Consider the following 24398-nt stretch of genomic DNA (forward strand, 5'->3'; position numbering starts at 1 on the left):
GTTGGTTAGATATATTTGCTGTATCGGAAACAGACTTTGATGTTTGTTTTGGGAGGCTGTCATGCGGCGAGCACGAGGGCCCAGAGGACAGGGACGACTTTGAGGACCTTCCCTTCGACACTGTGTGTTCCTCAATCGTCGACAAAGCAGTCGATTGTCGGCCGTGGGGGGATGTGCTTTGGGTGGCGTGCCATGTGAGTGCTTGAGCCACCGTGTGTAGTCTCCATAGAAGGACCGCCGGCCTGCCTGATGGAGTCTACGGGCTTGCGCCGCGGGAAACCGTCTGGTCCTGATCGCCCTTGGCGTCACTTAGGACGCCGACATCGCTGGACACTCTCTCCACTTCCATAGCGGCTTGGCTGTATTTTCCATAATACGGAAAGATGGCAGCCTGGCGATGGAAAAGGAAGAATAGGGAAGGAACAGGCATTCTCCAAAGAGAAGAAAGTTATGACCTCCCCCCACTCTCCCTACTGTGAAGGGCCGAGGCCCGTTGAGGCCTAGGTAGGCTGCAGTCAAAGTCCGTCGAGACAGTACAAGTAGTCGTCGTCGTCGACGATGAAACCGTCCTCGAAAGCTAGATCTTGCAGTGGTATGGCCGTTGAAAGTAAAGAAAGAAGTCTAATTTTAAACTTGAATAATCAAAAGGCGTTAGCCAGAAAGAAGGAACTCTGCAACTTGTGTCTTACTATAATGGCGGAAAAAACAATCTGAGAGACTTCAACGCGCAAAGGGCCATGGGTACAGTGGACGTCATACTAGGGATAGTATGACTGACACGCCCAGTCGATGTCCCTTTTTCGAGTTTCGAAAAACAAATAATGTAATACTGCGTGGCTACCACTAGATATTTGCCTAAGCAGATCCACAAGCCTCAGAAACATATATAGCAAATGATTATTCTAGTTTGCCTCACGCGTGTAAGCTGGATGCAATTCTCCATGTATTAGCAGCTCCTTACCCAGAGATAGCTGCTCTTTTCATGCGGTCCTCATGGCAGCTTGACCTTAATAGTGCAATACTTTCGAGGACTGGCAGTACAGTTTAAAAAAGAAAAAGAATGCTCATGCCATTTGTTTTCTTAGTGTGTAATGAGATTTTTAAAACAAAGAAAAGACACAGCATCCAGGACTGTGGACTGTCTCCCATCCGTGCAGTAATCAGGACCAACGTGCTTAGCTTCAAAGCGAAGAAGGGGCCGACCCCCTAAGGCCATGATGTTGCTGTAAGTGGTATTGTAACTCGTTCTCATTTATTAGGCAACATGGCCTGAGGGGGCCTGCCCCTTCCTCATGTTAAAGCTAAGCAGGGTCGGTTCTGGTTACTGCAGGAATGGGAGAGCCAGATGCCTAGTGTATATTATTTTTTCTTATAACCACGGCTATGAACTACAAATACCCTTGGTTATTTGTTTGTAGTCCTTATTCCCTGCGGATATCAGGAAACACGTCCCTGCCCTCCCACACCCTCACCAAGTGTCCCCCTCATGTGTGCCTACTCCCCCTTCACTCCCCCTCCACTCCACTAAAAGCCTCCTCACATACCATGCCCTCACCTTGCCCCCCCTCAGCACTCGCTGTTTCTGTGACCCAGTTTGCTACGAAATGTCGGCTTTTCGCAACTATTCTGTCTGATAGCTGAGGTTACAGGAAAGCTTTGTTTTGCACACTCAGTGCCTACACCACCTGCAACTCCCAGATTTACCTTGCCGTCCTATTACCTCCTACGCTAACTCTACCCTAAAGGTATTTTCCTGATTTTTCGTTTTCGGCAAACCGAGGGAATAGCCGCAGCTATCTCTCGCATTGAGAACAAAAAAGAAGGCAGCTGTTTAATTTAAAAAACACTGTAAGGAATCACGAGTAAAGACTTAGACACAGTAACGGGTTCCTTATTGAAATAGAACTTTTATTGTCAAAATAATTAGAGGGGTTGGAGAAATTCTACCTATCCCTAGGTCTATGAGGGGTTTCCCTGCCTCAACAAAACTAATGAACGTCGGTCAGGATGTTAAATCAATAAAGTGTCCTCCGTCCTGTGTCCAAAACCCTAATCTGACCCTTGCACGCTAAACTCAATATAATGTGTAAATGGGGATTTCTGTAAGCTATATGCTTGTAGCTTTCTTTCAAAGACCCCCAAAACGTTCTAAGGTACAGAAAAGAAAATGAAATAAAGTTCCACCAGAAAAAGGGACCTTCCCTGCCCTGTTTCTTCTGGTGTTGGTATATGTTGATGAGAAAGAGACTCAAATGTGCCAACCTGATTTCTGAGATGTTTGTTGGTGAGTCAATTAAAGGACTGATAAGATACATTGAACATTGCTTGAGTTCAAAAAAGGAAATCCAATTTTATTTGTTGCATAACACAGAAAATAATAGGGTGTTACATCACACCTTGTTTGTTTACTTCATTCAGATAAGGTGTGAATATGGGTTTTTACAATGTAGCTTATATAGCAAATAATATTCTCATGTAGCTTCTAAAGCAAAAAGCCACTCTCTCGCAACACGTGTTTCCCCATTGGTTGTGGCAATGGTTCATCAGGAGCGAAATGGGTATTCGGAGAGAAAAAGAGAAAAAGAAAGAAAAGAAATAGTGAATATGGAAGTTTAAAGCCAGCTAGGGGCTGTGATAAATAATTAGCACTTTACAATTGTGAGAATAATTTGGCTGCATTTCTTCATAAAAATAAAATTGTTGACTCACCCCAATTCTTTTTTAAAAAAAATAATTCTTGTATCCAATTTAGGTTAAATTCATACTGAAACTCCAATTGATTCAATGAAGATCCTATGCCAGGTTCAGTCAAATGTCAGTACATGTTGTTAAGACTAACCCAGGGCAGAGAGTGTAGGAAGGAGAGAAAGGAGGTATTTATATGTAGATAGTATGAGAGAAAGAGAAGTTATTTATATGTAGATAGTATTATCTGTTTTGTTTGTGCTAATCTGAAATAATTTCTAAAGCAAAAATAATTAAGGCTTGAAAAAAGAGATCTCCTATGTGAGAACTGCAGGGTTTACCTTTAGGGTTTGAATGTACACCGTTATAAGCGTTGAAATGCTGGCATCCAGATAGATGCACAGCGTTAGCGTTCAAATGCGAACATTTTTATAATGCCGAAATAGCGGCGCATACGACGTAGTGATGTCATGCGCACCGTAACATAGCAGTGCGTCATGATGTCACAGCGTTCCCCGCTCTTCGCAGCCATGTTGGAATCAGCAAAAACAGGTGGGGAGGGGGAATGGGGGTTCTAAAGTCACTAATGTTTTATAGGTCAAGATTTTTGGTAAGTAATTATTCTAAGTGGCATCCAAAGGTATATATTTGCTGCTTTGTTAATGGTGCTAGTTTACTTTATGCATGGGTTTAGTAAATTTAGTGCGATTTAGGATAAATGGAAAATGGCTTCTTTTGGGGGATATAAAATAGTTTGTTTAATGGGTTTAGCAATAATCCCATTGAAAACCTAACATGCCATAGAATGTATGTGCTATAAGGGAATAGTTTCTTACCTGTAACTCCATCTCACCAGCATTGGTGTCTTTCATGGATTCACATGCTTAGAATATTCCCCATCGACAGACTGGGAACCCTCGGTAAGCTTATAAAGCCTTTTCCCGTAGGAAAACTTTCGACACTTTTGTGTCCTATCTACGTCGTTTTGGGCCGCGCACGCACGCCCCACTAGGACGTAGTGGTATAAATGCCCCGCCCCCGCGGCTCCCTTCAGATTTCGACCCCTCCAAAGTGGAACGGGGTGAATCAGAAACTATAAGATGATTGCATTTTGGGGAGGCCGGAGGGCGCATGTGAACCCATGAAAGATACCAATGCTGGAGAAATGGAGTTACAGGTAAGAAACTATTCCCTTCTCCAGCATTGGATCTTTCATGGACTCACATGCTTAGAATAGAATGCACAGCAGTGAACTTGAAACAATGGAGGAGGTGTAAATACAATCCAGCACCCACCCCATCCTGCAAAAGGCAAATCATGATCGCATAAGATTCGAAATTAACAACATGCCACAGTACTGCACCGAGCAATATTTATATAAGCCAAAAAAGGGGTACATAAAACACACGCGTTTACCTCCATGCGTATATTCGTACATATATATATATATATATATATATATATATATGCATATACCTATATATATATATATATATATATATATAAATATATATACATATACAAATACATATCCAAACCAGCATAGACCCTTCTCGAAGAGCAAGGGCTTACCTTATTGAAAGAGATGTCGCAAGACTGCTCGTCCCATTTGTATCTCGTCCGCATGCTGTCGTTCAAGGCAGTAGTGGCGGGTGAATGTATGGGGCACTGACCATGCTGCCACCCTGCAAATGTCTGTCAGTGGAACCCCCGCCCAAAACGCTGTCGACGACAAAGTCGCCCTGGTCGAGTGAGCTCTCGGACGTCCTTGTATCGGTTTACCTGCTTTTGAGTGACAGAAGACAATCGCCGACGAGACCCATTGGGCCAGTCCTTGATTTGAAATTGCCTTCCCCTTTGCCGAAGGCCCATATGCAACGAAGAGTTGCTGCGTAGATGGAAATTGTTGAGTTCGATGAAGGTAAAATTTTAGAGCTCTCTTGACATCCAGGGTATGCAAGACCTTTTCCGCAGCTGATGAGGGGGTCGCGAAGAAGGTGGGCAGGACAATGGATGAATGTTTATGATAAGTTGTAGGAATTTTTGGGATGAAACGAGGACTCGTTGACAAGATCACTTTGTCTTTGAAAAATCTGAGATATGGAGGGTCTATGACCAATGCCTGCAACTCTGAGATCCGTCTAGCCGATGTTATGGCTATTAGAAAAGCCACTTTCCATGACAAAAACTTCATCGACGACGTAGCCATTGGCTCAAAGGGTGGTTTCATTAACCCTGCAAGTACTATGTTAAGGCTCCCCGTCGGTGGAAAACGCTTAACCGGGGGAAACGTCCGGAACAAACCTCTCATGAAGTGTTTCACTAACCTGTCACTAAACAAGGGCATTGATTTCCTCCCTCTTGTGAACCTAGAGATGGCCGCCAGGTGAACCTTTAGAGATGAAAAAGACAAACCACTCTTCGCCAAATGTATTAGATACGGGAGAAGCTGTTCCGGAGTAACCCTCAGAGGTTCCACTCCTGCCTGTCCTTGGCACCATGTACAGAATCTCCTCCACTTGCACCTGTAGGACTTGTTGGTGGACGGGGCCCGCGCAGCCTGTAATATCTTCCGACAGTCCGAGGGAATGTTCAAGGCACCAAATTCTGAAAAGTCAGGAGCCAAGCTGTGAGGTTGAGGCTGCTCGGGTTGTGATGCCACACCGTTCGTTCATATCGGGACAAGAGGTTGGGCACCTTCGGGAACGTTATTGGGTGATCCGCTGACAGATGAAGCAGGTCGGAAAACGATGGTTGCCTCGGCCAACACGGCGCTATCAGGATGACTCGGCACCTGTACCTGCGTATCCACTGCAGAGTTCTCCGTATCAGAGGGAACAGAGGGAAGGCGTAGAGGAACTTGCCCGTCCACGGAAAGGAAAACGCTTCTCCAAGCGAATCTTCCTGTAGCCACCTGCTGGCGTACATCTCGCACTTCTTGTTCGCCTTCGTGGCGAAGAGATCCAGCGGAGGTCGCCCCCATTTCTCGAAGACCTTCGACAATTGATCGGTGTCTATTTCCCACTCGTGAATCTGGTCCATATTTCTGCTGAGCGAGTCCGCCTGCTCATTCCTCACTCCTGGCAGCTGATGAGCTACGATGGATAGATCGTGTTTTAGAGCCCAGTGCCACACCTTCTGAGCCTCAATGGAGAGGGTTCTGGATCGCGTGCCGCCTTGCTTCCTTAAGTAAAACAATGCCGTGGTGTTGTCCGTCAAAACTCTCACAGTGGATCCCCTGATGTGAGGCAGGAACGCCCTCAGGGCCCAGCGGACCGCTCTCAATTCCAGAACGCTGATGTGCAGGAGAGATTACTTCTCAGACCAACGGCCTTGTGTCTGCAGAGTGCCCATGTACGCTCCCCAGCCAGTTAGGGACACGTCCGTCACCACGGTGAACCGGAACTCCGGCTCCTGTAGGGGTACTCCTTTGGGAATATTCTGAACTCTCTTCCACCACCGAAGAGTTGATAGGAGCTCGTTGTTGTTGACTGTCAGCCTGTCTGACCAGAGGCCCTGAGCCTGCGTCCAACGATCCGCCAAAAACTGTTGCACTGGCCTCATGAAAAGGCGGCAGTTGGGCACCAGAGCAATGCAGGACGCCATAGCTCCCAGGGTTGATGTGTATTTTCTCACCGACAGCCTGGAATTAATTTTCAACTGACCTGCCAATCGACTGAGCCTGGTGATCCTGTCGAGGGATGGTCTGACTAACCCCAACTGGGTCTCGAACTGTGCACCCAGAAACACCAAGCTTTTGGACGGCGTTAACGAGGATTTTTCGAAGTTTATCGCAAACCCCAATCGTTGCAAGAGGCTCAGGGTGTCCTGTAGACTCCTGCGCGTCGACGCCGGGGAGGACCCCCTCACCAACCAGTCGTCGAGATACGGGTATACATGGTGGCCTTGCCTTCTCAGCAAGGCTGCCACCGGAGCCAGGCATTTCGTGAACGTTCTGGGGAAGATTTCAGTCCAAAAGGAAGAACTGTGAACTGGTAGTGAGTCCACCCTACCACAAACCTTAGGTACTTCTTGTGTCGCCGACACATCAGTATGTGGAAGTACGCGTCCTGCAGGTCCAGAGACGCCAGAAAATCCCCTTCTTGAACTGACGTGATCACCTCCTGGAGCGTGAGCATCTTGAACTTTATGTTTTTCAACGACTTGTTTAGTTTGTGCAGGTCTAGGATGGGACGCCACTTTCCATTTGGCTTTTTCACCACAAAGTATCAGGAATAAACCCCTTGACCCCTTTGTGACGACAGGACCAGTTCTATAGCCCCTTTTTGTAGTATAAGTGCTACTTCCTGCAGCAACACGCTCAGATGGGAATGAGCTACACACGCCGGTGGAATATGCGGAGGGTTGCTCTTGAATTGCAGGGAATGTCCGTATTTTACAGTGTCCAACACCCATTGATCTGTTGTTATTAGCTCCCATTCGTTGATGTAAGATGATACTATGCCCCCCAGAACGTTCCGATACCCGTCATTGCTGGTCCTTGCTCAGTTTATCCCTCGTCGACGACGAGTAACCTGCTCTCTTCTTGGGGGCTTGGTAGTCCCGGCGACGTTTAGCCGCTTGCGAAGTTCGCCTATATCCTTGAGAGGAATATGCTGGCCTACCGAAGGGTCGGTCCCTCGATGAAAATCTGGAATTCCCAGATGCTCCTCTGAAGGGACGAAAAGACCGGAAACTCCGACCACTCTGGAGGGCACCAAAGGAACGCGCCGTGTCCGAGTCCTCCTTCATGCCCTTCAGGGCTTCGTCAACCTTCTCGCCGAAGAGGAGGTCTTCTTCAAAAGGCATATCCAGTACCTTGTACTGCACCTCCGGTCGGAAGTTGGTGCATTTCAGCCACGCCTGTCATCGGAGAACTACGCCGTTGTTCAACTTCTTAAACCCCGACTCTGCAAGGTCTACTGCAATGTTAATGGCATGATTTGAAGCCTCCTCACCTTCCCTGACCAGCAACATAGCTGCTTTCCGATGTTCATCCGGAAGGTGTTCGAGTATAGGCGCCAACCGATGCCACATCTCCCTGTCGTATCTAGTAACTATGGCGAGAGAATTGGCCGCCTTCACTGTGGTAGCACCTACCGACAGGACTTTTTTGCCGAACGCATCCTGGCGTATAGCATCACTTTCCGGGGGGGGGGTCGTACACTTGTGTTGAGCCCTTGCCTTTCTCGCCGCCGCCGCCGATACCACAGAGTCAGGTGTTGGTTGTGAGGAAAGGCACTTGGGAGTAGAGTCCGGAGCTTTGAATTTTTTCTCTAGGCGACCCTTCATCGCTGGCTCTGAGAAAGGGTGACGCATGGTTTGAAGACCTTCCTTCCACACATGATCCAGGATGGGCACTGAAAACACCGACCTTCTCCTTTGACCCATGTGGTCTAAAAGAAAACAGTCCTTCTTTTCTTCTTCTTGGGCCAGCCCGAATTCCGTGCAAGCCCTGGCCATCATGTTGTGAAATGACCCGATATCGTCTGGGGGAGACGGCTGAGCCGGGCTCCTCTGGGTTTCCAATTCTGCATTGGACTCCCAGATCGGAACCTTGGAGGGGGAAATGGAGACCACCGACGATGCTCTGCTGCCTGATTCCGAATCCAACAGTTCCGCTTCCTCGCGGCGTGGGGCTGAGAAATTTGCTTCCGGAGGCCCTGCCGCGGGGGTTGAAGGTGGAGGGCAGCGAGACGGGCCCGGGTCGTCGACGACCGACCTGGCCGGAGCTGTTCGAGGCAGTCTGTTATCCAGTGTCCTGAGCAGCGTTTGCAGCGTGGACAAGACCTCCGATGATAAAACCGATTGTGGATTGAGCAGGGGGGCAGAACCCGGAATGCTCCTGGAGAAAGGTGTGGTAACTTGTAACCCCAGGTCTGCAGGGGCAGCTATCCTTTCACCCTCGTCTCCCGAGGACAATGACAAGGCCTCCTGCTGTAGAAGCGTGTCCGGCAAAATTGGGTCGTAGACCTCTCGACACCAGGCCTCTTGCGGGATATCTGTCGACGAAGCAATAGTTTGCCCCGTTGTCGACGTCGTCGTCGTCGCCTGCAATCCAGGAACGGTTGATGTCAACTGTGTCAGCGGCAGAGAAGTAGTTGACGACTGTCCAACCGTCGATGACGGTGGTGGTCGCGCAGGCTTATGCGTTGCTTCCGCCTTTTCCGAACTCGACCTGCGTTTCTCTGTCTCTCGACTCAAGGTCGATCTATGACGATCGCCCGAGGAGGATTTAGATTTTTCTTTGTCTTTCCTCGCTGAAGATGAGGACGAAGAGGCCTTCTTCGAAGAAGAGTCCCTGGAATGGCCTACCGACGATTCCTTGTCCACCGGTCGCGATTTCTTTACCGGGGGTTCCGATGACGATGAGCGGCGCGGGGCCCCTGAAGATTTTGACAACAAGGCCGCGCTGCGTGTGGAGCCCACTTCCGAAGGCGGTATGCCCCCGCTCCATCGTTCAACCATGCGACAAGTCTGCGACTCCAATCCTTAAGAGTCTTCTGGGAGAAGCCCTTACATATGTCGCACTTGTCAGCCGAGTGATGAGGGTGCAGACAGTAAATGCAGTGCATATGTCCGTCCCCCTAATAGACCTTCTTTAGTCCGCACGTAGCGCACGGGTGGAACAGTGCTTTTCCCGACATTAGGAGAAAAACCGCATCAGCACATCCTAACCAAGTAGAAAATACACGAGGTGTTCCCACTTTGGAGACGGTTGAAATCTGAAGGGAGCCGCGGGGCGGGGCATTTATACCACTACGTCCTAGTGGGGCGTGCGTGCATGCTCGGCCCAAAATGACATAGATAGGACACAAAAGTGTCTAAAGTTTTCCTACAGGAAAAGGCTTTATAAGCTTACCAAGGGTTCCCAGTCTGTCGACGGGGAATATTCTAAGCATGTGAATCCATGAAAGATCCAATGCTGGAGAATTATGATGTTCTAAATATTTTCTATTCATTTGTGAAATGTATTGTTTTTCTTTTCATATATCTTTTTACCAACGTAATAATTTCATATCTCCTTTGCATCTTTCCTTTATTTTCCCTGCCCTTTCAAATCCTAGTTCTTGCACCATACTTTAACTATTAGGGTGTGTGGCAGCCACACATTTTGGGAAAGTACTTGTGCTGGACAACCACGTCCATTAAAGAATACAAACTGTGCTTGACCAATATAATTGCCATTACTCAAACCAACATTACAATCATAAAGAGGAAGCGCCAAGGGAGAGCTTTGTAGGCTGCAATATCCCCCCTTTTTTCTTCTGGTCTTCCACTGTCTACCCGGTAACATCCGGTAAAGTCAATAATGTTTCATCATTTCACAGGACGACGACTCCTGCCCAGAGTTCCTCCTTTCATACAATGTTTTTGTACAGTTTCACAGCGGACGACTTCTCCCTTGAATTTCTCCACTTCTATACTTCCATTGTTTCACAATTTTAAGGAAAATAACTCTTTCCCTTTGTACCTTCAGTTTTCACCATTCAAGGTTTTTACAAATAAAAAAAGGGGGGTTTGGTCTCCCTGAGTTTCCTTCACTTACACAGTTCATTTGAATATTTAATTCCTCACTCTCTGGATTTCCTTCATCCTTTGAACAGATGCATTGATTGCCGCTGTTCGACAACTTCTAGGATTATTTTTTTTTATCCCTGAACATTTTCAATCCTTTTATTACCTCTGGTTTACTCTCCTGCCAGGGTTTCACAGTTTTGATACTTCTTTCGTTCTCTGGGTTTCCTTTATCCTTCAAAGGGGTATGGATCATCTCTTTCTGCATCTATTGTTACTGTTCCACAAGTTTGCAGAGAAGTTTTTACCACTAAGCTTTCTTAACCCTTCTTCTACCACTGGTGTACTCCCATGCCATGGTATTGCAACTTTTTTACTTATCTTTTGGTATTGGTTATCACTGTTCCACAATTTCAGGGTTGGGGTTTTACCCCTGTCTTTTCTCACTTCTCTTCCTACCCCTGGTTTACTCTCCTGCCAGGGTATTGCACTGTTATTACTTGGGTGCGGGTCCAGAATCAAACACTGCCTGGTTTACTTTCCTGCCAGGGCTTTTTATGTCCTCTCGTGGGTGTGAGTCCCAGACTCACTGTTTGCGTGGGTCACTATTGTGAGGATCTGAGGGCATCCTCACTTCTTTCCCCAATATATCTTCCTCCCGAATGGCCTGGGAAAGGCCATTGCTCTATGATCCTGCCCCAGGGGGTGGATATACAAGGAAGGATCACCTGGGTGGAGGCGACTTGGGGAGTGGGGATGAGGAACCCTTAGGTGAGGCATAGTCTTCCCCATTTCCCTTTCACAATAAGTCTTCTGTCCCTCAAGCCTTTGTAGGCTATTGTCAATCTGTTAGGCAGAAACCTGTGCAGTTCTCTTAGGGACCACTGCAAAAGGCTTAAGACTACAGGTGTTGGCAGTAAACCCAATTGGTAGCAGTCTGTACCACCCAGATTTACCTGGTAGCTGTGGCTGAGCAGCCAGACTTCTCTCAAGAAGAGTTAGACAGTATATGGAGTATACAAAATAGGTACCAAAATACAGTAGTACAAGCAAACACTGACCAGAGCTTGGATATAAAAGTATATAATTATTTATTTAAAAACACATTTTGTAAAATACACTAACACGAATATGGCAAGTAAGTTCAAACACAGTTACTATTAATATATATACATTCCTGATTACTTATTGAACAGGTCTTAGTTAAAACACCACTTATTTGCAGACAGAGGTGAGCACTTAACCTAAGATGGCACTCCAATAAGTTAGTTAAAAAGGGAGGGAAAAGGGCAGAATTAGGAAAATACACAATACAACACTTTAAGAGAACCAGAGCAAGTCAGAAAAGGCAGAGTCTACTGAGGAGCAAGAAAGTCATAGGCCAGGCCCACTCTTGGAGACAGCAAGCGGAATGTGTCCAAGATCACACAGTTGAATAGTACTTTAAAGAGTCTTTGCAGATAGTTCAAAAAGGGTTGGATCAAGTCAGGAAAAGTTAGTTAGCAGGTCCCAAGTCACCCCAGGATAGAAAGCCAAGGATTTACGGGACACCTTGAACAGTCTGTTGCAAGGGAGACCAGGCGGGACACAGTACCTGAAATGGTGAGAAAGCTCCAGCGGGGGCTGTTGTTCCTGGCAGCGGGTGCAAGTCGGTGCTTCGTCCAGGGGAAGAGAAGATCTCGACGTGGAGGAAAGCTGGAGATCGTTGCACTGCCAGGGAAGAAACCAACCGCGGAGTTTCCCGGTTAAAAGGTTCCTTTTATTCGCGGTAGTGGTGAAGCGTGGCTATCCGGCCGCCGGGGTGCTTGGCACGGGCGATTCGACCACGAGACGATCCAGGAAGGCGAAGAAGAGGGCGAACTGGTTATCCCCACCAGTTCAGAGGAAGAAGACTCTCCGGGATGAAGATCTTCTCTGTCGTTGGGAAGTGGTGAGACGGTTCAGCAGGGCTCCACTGGTGGTGTCGTCGTTGCAGGTCGGCTCAGCTTCTCCCTCTTTGGATTCTTTGGTCCTGTGGCGACTTCTGAAGTTCCAGTCCCCAAAGCCCTGCTTTTATGCAGAAAACCCCCATTCATTAGTCCTAGCTGTCACTCAAATATGCTAAGTGGTAAGCCGGGCGGCTCACCACTGGGCCAATCACACAAGAGTGCAACTTGAGTTGCCGAGGCAACTCAGTCCAGGGTGCCTAAACCCCCCTCCCACACGTCCTGTAGACCCAGACAGAGTGGCACCACTTTTGGAGGCTTCTGTGTAGAAGCCCGCCAAAAAGTGGAACAAAGGGCTCGACTTGGGTTGGAGTTACAGAGGCGAACACAAACGCCATTTTAAAACCGAGTCCTGGCAAAAAGACCCAACCGGGGAATAAATATTAAATAAATAACCCGGGGGTATCTTCAACATTGAACCAAAAAAGGGGAGCGTTTAAAATGAATGGGAAAATCCCATAGGAAATATTCCGGTGGAATATTTCGCGTGGTAACCACTGCCACCAGCCAGAAACTCGATGAGGGGGGACTGCACAGTGCCCCCTCGAAAAACAGACCCAGGGGCAATCTAATTACCCCTACCAGTACTTCCACAATATGATGGTTTGTACTGGTTCTGTTCACAATTTAAGACTAGTAAAGTCAATGGTGACTTTACATGCCCTGGGAGACAGTAGTCAGTCCCAGGGTATGGAGTCTATGTTTGGGGGTCACTATGACACCCCTGTGTTACTGCACTGAGGGTGCTGTGTAACACACTTACCAAAAATACATGAAACCCTATGGAGTAAAAGACCCCCATACCCCATAAAACACATTACAAAGTCAAAGGATATCTCAAATCATGTCTAAGAGAGGGAGAAAAAGAGTCTCACTCTTAGCCGGAGGAATAAATAAACCCTAAAAATCCAGCAAAGCTGCTGGGGGACTCACTAGGTTTGGGAAATTAGCCTTAACAGAGAATTCTCACTAACACAATCGTTTCCCTATTTTCAACCCTACAACATCCCCCAAAAAACACCTGTCTGGTACTGGGACAAGGAAGAGATCAACTAGAGAAATACATTCTCATTTTATTGTCACATATACATACAAACATCAGTTGTGTACTGGGACGAGGTGGAGGCCAACAAGAGTAATGCAGGATTCCTGATTCAACCGTGAGCGCTCTAGTCCTTTTTGGGCCAATCAACCCGGCAGGAACTTTAAAAGCAGGAAGCACTGGGAAAATGGTGTCAGCTGGATCAGATGTGGCAGCCGGATCAGATGTGGCAGCCGGATCAGATGTGGCAGCCGGATCAGATGTGGCAGCCGGATCAGATGTGGCAGCCGGATCAGATGTGGCAGCCGGATCAGCTATGATAGCAGGTCTACAGACTGCTGGACGAGAGCAGACCTCTCCTGGAAGGCAGCGTGACAAGCGGAGCGCTCGAGAACTATTGGAGGATGCAGAGTTTATGCAGCAGGAAGTGAAGCTGAAAGGAGCTGAAGACCGGTGGCAACTGCGAGAATGGAACCGGCACGACCAGCTGAAGCTGTTGTATGAGGCCCGAGCTGCGAGAGAAGCATCAGGTGAGCAAAGCCACAGAGAGCCGCTGGGGAGACGGAGCGAGGCGTCCGCACGAGAGTGAGAGCTCTTGGCAGCCTCACTGGGATGCCATAAGTTCTGACCGGTGAGTCAACCAAGCAAGGGGGACACCGGGATTGCAAGCGAGCATGTAAAGCCAGTAATTAATACATACAATTTCTAATGAAAACAAGTATGTTTTGAATATCGAACTGAAAGAAAATTAAAATAAGCACTTTTGAATACCGATCTGATTGAAAGCAAGTTTGTAAAACTTTCTGAGAAAAGGAACTGTGTAATTTGAGAATCAAGCATTGATGAGCAAGCATTGGCAAGAGCCACGAGTATATAAGTAACTGTATGAACATTGGCAAGAACCGGTCTCAGGAGGATAGCTCAGGGGCAACGCGCTCGTCTTGGAAGCAAGACGATGCAGAGAAACACAGGTCCGATCCCCTCTGGTTATTAAGCGCAGTATAGATAAGCAATTACAATTACAAGAGCCACAAGAATAAAAGGAACGGTATGATATGAGAAAACAAGCATTGGCAAGAGCCACGAGAACATAAGGAACTGTATAATATGAGAAAACAAGCACTGGCAAGAGCCAGGAGAATATGTGCAATAAGTGACACGTGGCAAGACAAGCCAAGATACAACATTAAGACGAAGTGACATGTTAATGAATCAAACACCACTATAAAGAGGAAGCAGTGGCAATATGCCTGTGAAGAGGAAGCAAGTAAAGTGTTTCAGTTGCATGACCTGTAATGGGTGGACCCTGCGGTCTGACAACTGCGCCTAGAGCGAGTGCACCCCTCTATGAAAAAGCCACTGAAAGCAGCCATAAAGAAGCTTGCGTTTAACTTTTGTCTGATCTGAACTCAAGCAACTGAACTATATATAAATTGGTAAAAGGTAACCAATCCCAAGGAATTGTATTGTTTTGGAAAGCTGAAAGACTTGAACTCTTCGGGGCCGGAACCTCCATGCATTGTGACTTATTTTTGAACTTGGGGGAAGGGAAATCCTTTTGCAAGCCAAGAGCTGGAAGAAGCTCTGAACTTTTATTTGAACACTATTTACGTTGATGCTGACATCCCCACACATTGTATACATATAGATGTGAGGGGGAGTATAGGTTTTTGGACACAGACAGACATTTACTTCGGACTTCCTGAACAGACTATCCTTAGTTTCCTTTAGGTAGGGAAATCCCACCTTAGCATAGGGCAAGTTAGGCCTTTTCCAACCCGTCTTTTGAGTTAAATAAAGGTTTATAGCCCAAACATTATCCCGTTGTCTGTGTCTACTTCATGATGCCTTCAGACAATCCTCTCTTGTATCCAGGAAATAATACTTTTCAAGCACTGGCTCACCAACCCTTTCTTAACAATGTTCGTATCTGTCTCAATTATTCCACTTTCTTTAATTGGGCTCTCTCGCGCTGTGGCGCTGTGGCTTGTGAAAAACCAAAGGGTGTTTCACCCAATAGTCCTCTGGGACTTGTCATCCAGGTGGCCAGGACACGCCTATCGCTTTTGCATCCAGTACCTGGGGGTGGACTAGTGCAGGAGGATCACCTGGGTGAGGGGTCTTCGGGAAGTGGGTGTGAGGTAGCCGATGGTGAGACGCGGTATTCCCCCCCTTTTTGTTCATCTAACCCATTCTATTTTTTAGGATTGAGGGCGACAGAGTAACAAGACTAACTCACATACATCATACTGGACATGTCCCGTTAATCGGGTCAGGCAAAGTCAGGCACTTGACTTTAAGTGCATACACTTGATACCAATTAGCTCTCCTCACACGGATAACAGGCAGAACCTAGAGACACACTCTGAGCAAGGCAGAACACGAGTACGAGCAGCACTTCCGGGTCTAAGGCAAACCTACGGGAGCAAAGCGACAGACCAGGGGACGAGAGCAGCGGGCCGAAAACCACAAGTGTTTCCTACTGGAGGCTGTTGCCTCTGACAAGCCGTGAAACACAGTATTTGCATAATTGACCTACAAACATCTGAAAAAAGGTAAAATAAATTCAATCAAATGTGATTAAGTCAAATGTTTTAGGTCAAATAGAAACACACGTGAGAAGGCCAGATCCTACATCAGAAGGCTGCATTGTGTTTCAAGGACGCCAACAAGGTTACCGGGTGAACGGCAGAGTTGGGGAGGCGAGGCCAAGCCTGTGGTACTAACCTTGCCTCGTGAATTGGAAATCGTAAAACCAAGAAAGAAACGTACACAGCCGGTGGGTTGGCACGCGACCTGAGAGGCCCGTGTGTGTCAAAGTTTGAAGTGGCAACATTATATCGCAAGTGAAGGCTGCACGTGTGTGGATGAGGCGGGAAGAAAGGCAGACCTGTGAATGAACTTTGAAGTAAGGACAGCTGTGTAATCAGTGATACTGAGTAACGGCGTGGTCTGGCAAAAGAAAATAGCCTGCTCAAAAGTCTCTATGAAAGGTGCATTGTTTGTAATGATAAAGCAAACTTCAAAAGCGAAGTAAACAAAATGAACTCCTAGAGAAGGGGAGAGTGAAAGTTGAACCTTGAGCTTTTAGTCAAAGCGGTCCTGCATAGGTCTGAGAAGAAAGCCACGCACATTCAAAAGTCTTCGACATCCGAAAGCGGTCTGTGCCCGACTGAGGAAGACCCGAATTGTAATAAGCTTGGGGAAGGGAGCCCACTTTCAAGTCTTATTAAACTTGGTTCTGATGAGGTCCGAGCCCGACAGAGGATGACCTATGTGAACTTTGTTGTGAGAGGTCTGAGCCCGACACAGGGGGACCCACATTAACTGTGTTTTGAGGAGGTCTGAGCCCGACAGAGGGGGACCTACATTAACATTTTATTGAAACCCTATTTGAAAGTCTGGACAGAGACTTTAACGTGGAAGGCCAGACGGGCCTCAATCCACATTTTAGGACTGTTGATTGTGTTGAAAATCTGAGCCAGTTTGTGTCATCCTGCCTACATGGACCGCCTAACTCTATGTGGTCTAAAGTGGGGAGGAGAGCTGGTTCAGCAATGTTTATTCTTTTGAACACTGATTTTTCCTTCACATGCATTTCTTCTTTATACACTTTTTGTACAAGAGATAGGGCAGGAATTAGGTTTTGTTAGCATAGGTCATTTCAATTTGACGGACTCCACTAGGACTGTTTTGTTTATCGTTTGATGGTCGAAACTACTCCCATCTTAGTTATAGGGCAAAGTAGGAGTTTGTCCAACCCCAGAAACTTCAATAAAGGTTTCTACATATTGTGTTAAGAGTCATACTTGTGATACCATGCCTCCCGTGCAGTCTGGCACGCATCATTAGCCCTGAAGTGCCCAGTATCTCATTTGCTCTCCCCTGGGCTTACCGATCTTCCCTGGCGGCTTTGGCGTTCTTCACATCTGACTGTCTTCTTTGCTCTTGGCCCGTTAACTGGGAGTGCGCTCCATTAGTCTCTTGGGTCCCGCTTTGCCTTACTCTGCCTTCGTGGCTCCAGCTGTCTGTGGCAATAATGTGGCAAACTTCTCTCGGCTTGGTCTCTCTGCATGCCGGTCTCGTCAGCCTCGGTGCTGCGTCCTGTAGTCTGCTCAACTTCGGTATTCCAACCAGCGTCATAACATCAGTCCCAGTCCCCGTCTCTCTCGCCTTCTGTTCAGCTGTGTTAAATTTAAATGTCCCGTCTTGGTTAGCATTTTCCAACGACTAGAATGTGGCCTTGGTTTACAGCTACTGGTCATCCTCATTACTCCATATCTCTTCCTCGTCTCAGTACTATGTGGTCCTCTCGCAGATAGCCACCCCCAGCATCAGAGTCAGGTAGCGTCTGTCTTTCCCGGCACACGCAAGGGAAGCCCCCTCCAGAAAATCAGTGACGATATTGCTAGATTCGTCACAACACCCGGTTTCTTGCTAATTTCCCCTAGATATAGCTATTTTGGAGAAGGGGGCAACCCCTTTCTATCAAATACTAAAAAAGTACTGGACGAATAACCCCAAATGGATCATGAGTCAACGCTTCGTGCCCAAATTGTTTTGGACCTGATCCAAATCTGTCCTGAGTTTTGGCTGTGCGGCCCAGCAAAATGTACCTTTTTGTCTATGGAAAATGAATGGGGGACAAGGCCGAAACTGTGTTTTTTTTTGTTTTCTTAATAACTTTTATATTTTTCAAAGAATCTTTCCAAAACGTTCCAGTCTGGGTGGCATGCAACAAACATTTATTTCTGCAAAACGTCAGCCAAATCAGTTGCATGAGTCAAAGGTTATTAGTAATACATTTTTTCGATTTCCTATGTAACTCCGTTTTACCTTAACTATAGGGAAGCGACCGCCACCCTATACAAAATATATATATGATAGCTATTTAAAAATAAAAAAGTATTGGGGTATCAGAACCCTGGTACCCAGTCTTCATGGCTGAGCACATAACCACAAGGCCAAAGGAAGCTTATGGTTTGTATGAAAGTAATAATACTTATACATTGTTACATGTACATATATATATATATATATATATATATACACAATTGTAGGCCAAGTATGAACCTTGTACCCAATCAAACACCAAGCTTCATGCAGCCTTGTGGTTAAGTGCTGGGCCTTGATAGTTGACGGAGGGACACCTAAAAAAATAAACATGTAATGTGGTTTATGAGATCATTTGGCGTGAGGGCTTTTAGGTACAGTTGCTACATGTCAGCATTTAGCAGCTGACCTTGCAGCCTATTTGGAAATCGTCCTCTGAGCGGGAAATTATCTCGTGCAAATGACACATGTTCAGATGTGACATTTGCAAGAGATAATCCAGTCCAAATCTCCGGTCAGTCATCAGGTGCGAAGGTCATCAGGTGCGAAGGTCAGTCATCAGGTGCGAAGGTCATTTAGAAATGGGCTGCAAAGTCAGCTGCTAAATGCTGACAATTGGCAGCAACGCCTAAATTACCTTTGTGTCAAATGACTGTTAGGCAGAAACCTGTGCAGTTCCCTTAGGGAACACTGCAAAAGATTTAGGACTACAGGTGTTAGCAGTAAACCCACTTGGTAGCAGTCCGCACCACCCAGATTTACCTGGTAGCTGTGGCTGAGCAGTCAGACTTCCCTCAAGAAGAGTTAGGCAGTATGCAAAGTATACACAATAGGCACTCAGACACAATAATACAAGCAAACACGGACCAGAGCTTTGGTATCAAAGTATATAATTATTTATTTAAAAACACACTGTTTGAAACACTCCAGCACTCTTATCGTAAAATATTCTAAACACAGTTACTGTTGTAATATATACACCCCTTTTTCCTTATCAGATAAGTCTTAGTAAAACACCACTTATTTTCATACAGAGGTGAGCGCTTAACTAGATGGCACTCCAATAAGTTTGTGAAAAATGGAGGGAAAAAGACAGAATATGGAAAGGTACACCACTCTAAGATTAGGAACAATGTTAGCAAGGCAGAAGAGCAAAAGTCACTGGTGAGCCTAAGTCCAAAGGCTGGGCCCACTCTTTGAGAGAGCAGAGCAGAGCACAAATGCGCCCAAGATCACACAGTTACACTAGGCTTAGAAAGTCTTGCAGAGAGTTCAAAAAGAGTTTAGAGAGGCTCAGAAAAGTTTAGCCAGGGTGTCCCAGGCTAACCCAGGTTCGAAAGCCGGGGGCTCAATCTACCCCGTACAGTCGGTGGCAAGGGAAGCCAGGCGAGACACGGTACCTTAAGTGGGAAGGATCCTCCAGCGGTGGCAGTTGTTCCTGGCATTGGGTGCAAGTCGCGTCGTCGTCCAGGGGAAGAGAAGATCTCGACTTGGAGGAAAGATGAAGGTCGTTGCACTGCCAGGGAAGAAACCAGCCGCGGAGTTTTCCGGTTAAAGGTAATACCCTTTAATTCGCGGTCGTGGTAAAACGTGGTATCCCGGTTGCCGGGGTGCTTGGCACATGCAAGGCGGCCACGAGATACGTCGGGAAGGCGAAAAGACGGTGAAACTGGTTATCCCCACCAGTCAAAGGAAGAAGACTCTCCGGCGGGAGATCTCCTCTGTCGTTGGGAAAAGTGGTGAGACGGTCCAGCAGGGCTCCACCGGTGGTGTCGTCGTGGCAGGTCGGCTCAGCTTCTCCCTCGTCGGATTCTTAGGTCCTGTGGCGACTTCTGAAGTTCCAGTCCCCAAAGCCCTGCTTTTATGCAGAAAACCCCCAATCACTCAGCCTAGCTGTCACTCAAACATGCTAAGTGGTGAGCCGGCCGGCTCAACACTTGGGCCAATCAGGACGGAGTGCGACTTGAGTTGCCTAGGCAACTCAGTCCAGGGTGCCTAAATCCCCCTCCACCCCTCCTAAGTACCCCAGACAGAGTGGCACAACTTTGAAGGGCTTCTGTGGAGAAGCCCGCCAAAAAGTGGAACAAAGGGCTCGACTTGGGTTGGAGTCACAGAAGAGAACACAAACGCCATTTTAGAATCGAGTTTTGGCAAAAAATACCAACCGGAGAATTAATATTAATTAAATAAACCGGCGGTATGTTCGAGGCTATCGTAATTAAATAAATAAAGATAGTAGCCTCGAACAATGGGAAAATCCCATAGAGAAATATTCGCGGTTGAATGTAAAAAGTAGTATCCACTGCCACCAGCCAAAACTCGATCAGGGGGGACTGAGACGTGCCCCCTCGACTAACAGACCCCGGGGAAATTGAATTGCCCCAGCCAGTACGTCCACAATAAGATGGTTTGTACTGGTTCTGTTCAGAATTTAAGACTAGTAAAGTCAATGGTGACTTTACATGCCCTGGGAGACAGTAGTCAGTCCCAGGGTATGGAGTCTATACTGAGGGTCACTATGACACCCCTGTGTTACTGCACTGAGGGTGCTGTGTAACACACATCACAAAAACACATGAAGCCCTATGGGGTAAAAGACCCCATAGCCCATTAAACACATCTAGATTCAAAGAAACACACTCAAATCATGCCCAAGAGTGAGGGTAAGAGAGTCTCACTCTTGGCAGGAGAGAAAAATAAACCCCAAAAATCCAGCAAAGCTGCCGGGGACTCACTAGGTTAGGAAATTCAGCCTAAACAGAGAATTCTCCCTAACAATGACCAGCGCCGAGTTGGCTGTCGCGTCACTATGGCTACGCAGAAAGAGGCTCTGCAGTCACAGAGGCATGGAAAAATGGCCCCTGCCAAAATGTAGTGCACCAAAGCAGAGGACCCTAGGACAGTATGGTGTGAGGTGTGATGAATCCTACGGAGTCCTCATGAAAGCCCTACCTAAAGTCTCCTCTCAGGTGACCAAGGAAAGGAACCATTCTCGCATTCTGTGTGCAAGTACCTACATGGAGCCTTATGCTCTTATTGCCTCTAACATACTTACTGAATTAAATCAGGAAACAGGGAACTCAGTACCTATTGAACAGACCTGCCCTACGCGCTGTGTATTTTTTAAAGCAGTGACATACTTTAACTGTGCGGTTTTACTTCACTAGTAATCTGATTGTGGCTGTGCGTGTTGCAGGATCCAGGTATCGAGGCATAAGCTGTCAGGCCTTAAATCTGTTAGCTGACTTAAAGGTCGCATCCACCACAGGACTTCAAGTCCCAGAACCACTGGCGGCTATTTGACGAAACATCAGGCGCTTCGTCAGCCAAGCCGGTTTTATGCCGGTTCCCCCCCCCCGTCCACGGCATCCGGTGCATGACACGCTGCCCGCGAGAGCCAAGGCCATCTGCCTCCTCATAATCGGTAAGCATGGGTTTCTTACCGCTGCAGAAACTACTACTAGACATAGAACGTCGCCAACGCATGAATACAGTCAAACAAGTGGCTGTTGCGGCCATGGAAAGAAACAGCCCCATACAGACTCCTCTCATCGGAGACCCCATTAAACACAAACACTCAAATTAATGGCACATCACCCCCTCACTCAAGGCGACAAACCAAAAGCAAAACAAACTCGGAACCTGATCTGAAGATCTGCCTATTAAATGCCCGGTCCCTAAACAAACACACCCAATGCATACATATTATATGATTCTGGAAGAAGCTTTAGACATTCTCTGTATTACAGAGACCTGGCTAAAAGATCTGATAGGCCCCAACCTGCGATATCGCCGTCCCAGATGGCTACTCAATTTACTACACAAATAGAGAAACCGGCCAAGGGAAGGGGTGTAGCAATGATTGCCAGAGATTCCATCCACATGTTTCCAACTAAAATTTCATGTTGTGGTAGCAAAATTTTGCATATGAAATGCCTCCCAACAGACAATAGTAGTCTCAATTTAATTGTAGTCTACAGACCACCCACTACAATGCCAGAATTTAATGAGGATGTTACGCACCAACTCAATCTGCCACCCTGTTGCTGGGAGATCTCAAACAGTGGTACGGAGACCCCAATGACAAGGAAGCTAATAGCTTGGAGAAATCAATAAATAATATCGATTGGAATGTTATGAACCACGAGCCAACAATGGCCAACGGTAACCAACTAGATTGGGTAGTCACGCACAATCTTGTAACACGAGAATACAAGACAGTACCGTGTATCTGGTCGGACCACTATAGTATTTCATTCCTAGTGACTCCACCACTCCCAAAACCTATGATCCCCAATGAACCCAAAAGTGTGAAGTGTCGGAATTTCAAAAACATTGACAGGAATCAGGAATCATTTAGAGCAATGCATAGAAGACATCAAGAATGAACACAAGGGAGATGACTTGTGCAATACCCTTACGACCAATCTGCTATTTCACATCAAAAGGTTGGTGGACCAGAAGGCTGCGCAGCAATCTAAAATAGTCAGATCTAACAGCAACCACCAACCATGGTTCACTGCCGAACCCGCAGAATTAAAGGAAAAAAGAAAAAGGGGAAACAAATGTCAAAATAACCCATCCACACTCAACAGGTAACTTTAGAGGGATAGTGAGAAAAAATATAAGAACAGGATTATTGAGGCCAAAAAACCCCATTATAATGAGCAAATTTCAACAGCAGCAAACACCACTAGCAAACTTTTTAATATTCTGAAAGCAATAGAAAAACCCAGGGCAACCATCGCAAGATGAATGCAATAAAACCCAGATGGCATTCTTCCATAAAATCTCTAGTGCCAGGGAACTAATATTAAATGCTCAATCCAACTAAGGGGAGCAAAGCAATCTTCCACCGGAGACTAATATTAAGGGTATAGAATCTTTTAAGTTTACCGAAATCACCAACGAGGATATGGCAAAAGTGCTTGCTACAATGAAGCCCATCACATGTGCAGAGAATATTTTACCTCCCAAAATAATACTGGAAAACATCTATATTTTTGCACCATTTCTTACGAAAATCATCAACGCTTCCTTCTGCAACTAAGTAGTACCTAGTACTATAAAAAAAGGTCACTAACACCCCTGGTAAAAAAAATGAATTTAGATCAAAGCGATCCCAGCAATCTTATGCCCATTACAAACTGCAACTTTTTTTTTTTTTAAACAATTTTTATTATTTTAAACAACCAACACTCCAAACATTACAATCATTTCGGACGTACATTTTCAAATTAAATGTATTGCATTATTCACTGCCCTCTTTCGTCCTCCCCCCTCCCACTGCAAAACTTTGAGCCGTCGTATCCGTCACATATGCCTGAGCATCTGCAGGTGTCTCAGTTATCGTCGTCTCTTCATGGTCTTCCATCTCATGGTTACCCCGATGGGGGTTCACCATTGAGGTCACCAGTTGCCTCCAGGCTATCAGAGGGCCTACCTCCTCCTCCCCTCCTTTAGTGACTGCTTCATACCAGACCACTGTTTCTGCCTCTGCCCATTTTAGGAGATCCGCCCACCACATCTCTACCCTGGGCCGGTGGGCCGCTTTCCAATTTATCGCTATTCTGCGCTTGGCCAAAATATAAGCCAAGTCTTTCATTTTGCTAATATGTTTTAGGGTACGTGGCCTAGGGAAGCTCCCCAGCATGCATGCCCAAGCCGACACCACATCCAGCACCACCCCCCCAGCAGGCAATTTTTGTCTTCAATTCTACCCAGAACCTCCTCACCTCCGGGCAAGCCCAGAACATGTGCAACAGCCCCGCCTCCTCCTCTCCGCACCTGGGGCATTTCTGTATGGCTGAGCCGCCAAACCTAGCTATTCTGCCAGGTGTCAAGTACGCTCTGTGGGTGATGTATAATTGGAGCTGCTGGAGTCTCGCATTCCGGGACACTTTCTTGTGGTATCTTTGGGCTCTATCCCATTGCCCTTCTGTCTTAGGTTCCCCCACCTCAAGCCTCAATTGGGACAGCTCCTGCCCCGCCTTAGCACTCAGGAGTTCATATATCCGCGATATTTCGTGCCCGCCCTCTGAGACATCGTACATCATTTCTATAGTGGCATCAGGTTCTCCTGCAAGTACTATTTCAGGCCATCTTTCCCTCACCCTTTTCATAATCCTGGTATAAGTGATAAATTGGCCCCTATTCACCCCCGTCTCTTCCACCAGCCTTTGAAATTCCACTGCCTTCCCCTCCTGCCATAAGTCTCCAAGGGTACCGGTTCCCAGTATTTGCGGACCCCTTTGATCAGTTGGGAGTCTTTACCACATAGTGCTACCAGCGGGGCCTGCAAGGATAACAGGTCTGGGTCTCCTACCGTTCTCCAT

At 46.8% G+C, this 24398-nt stretch overlaps 1 protein-coding gene across 6 annotated transcripts in view; it reads right to left on the reverse strand.

Annotated features, from left to right (window-relative positions):
* Positions 1-24398, reverse strand: part of LOC138515929 (sodium/hydrogen exchanger 9B2-like) — a 1072421-nt gene that overhangs the window by 198348 nt on the left and 849675 nt on the right. The gene's annotated exons all lie outside the window — the stretch shown is intronic.

Source organism: Ambystoma mexicanum, chromosome 6q (genome assembly GCF_040938575.1).
Source record: "Ambystoma mexicanum isolate Mex_15411 chromosome 6q, UKY_AmexF1_1, whole genome shotgun sequence".
Lineage (NCBI taxonomy): Eukaryota > Metazoa > Chordata > Amphibia > Caudata > Ambystomatidae > Ambystoma > Ambystoma mexicanum.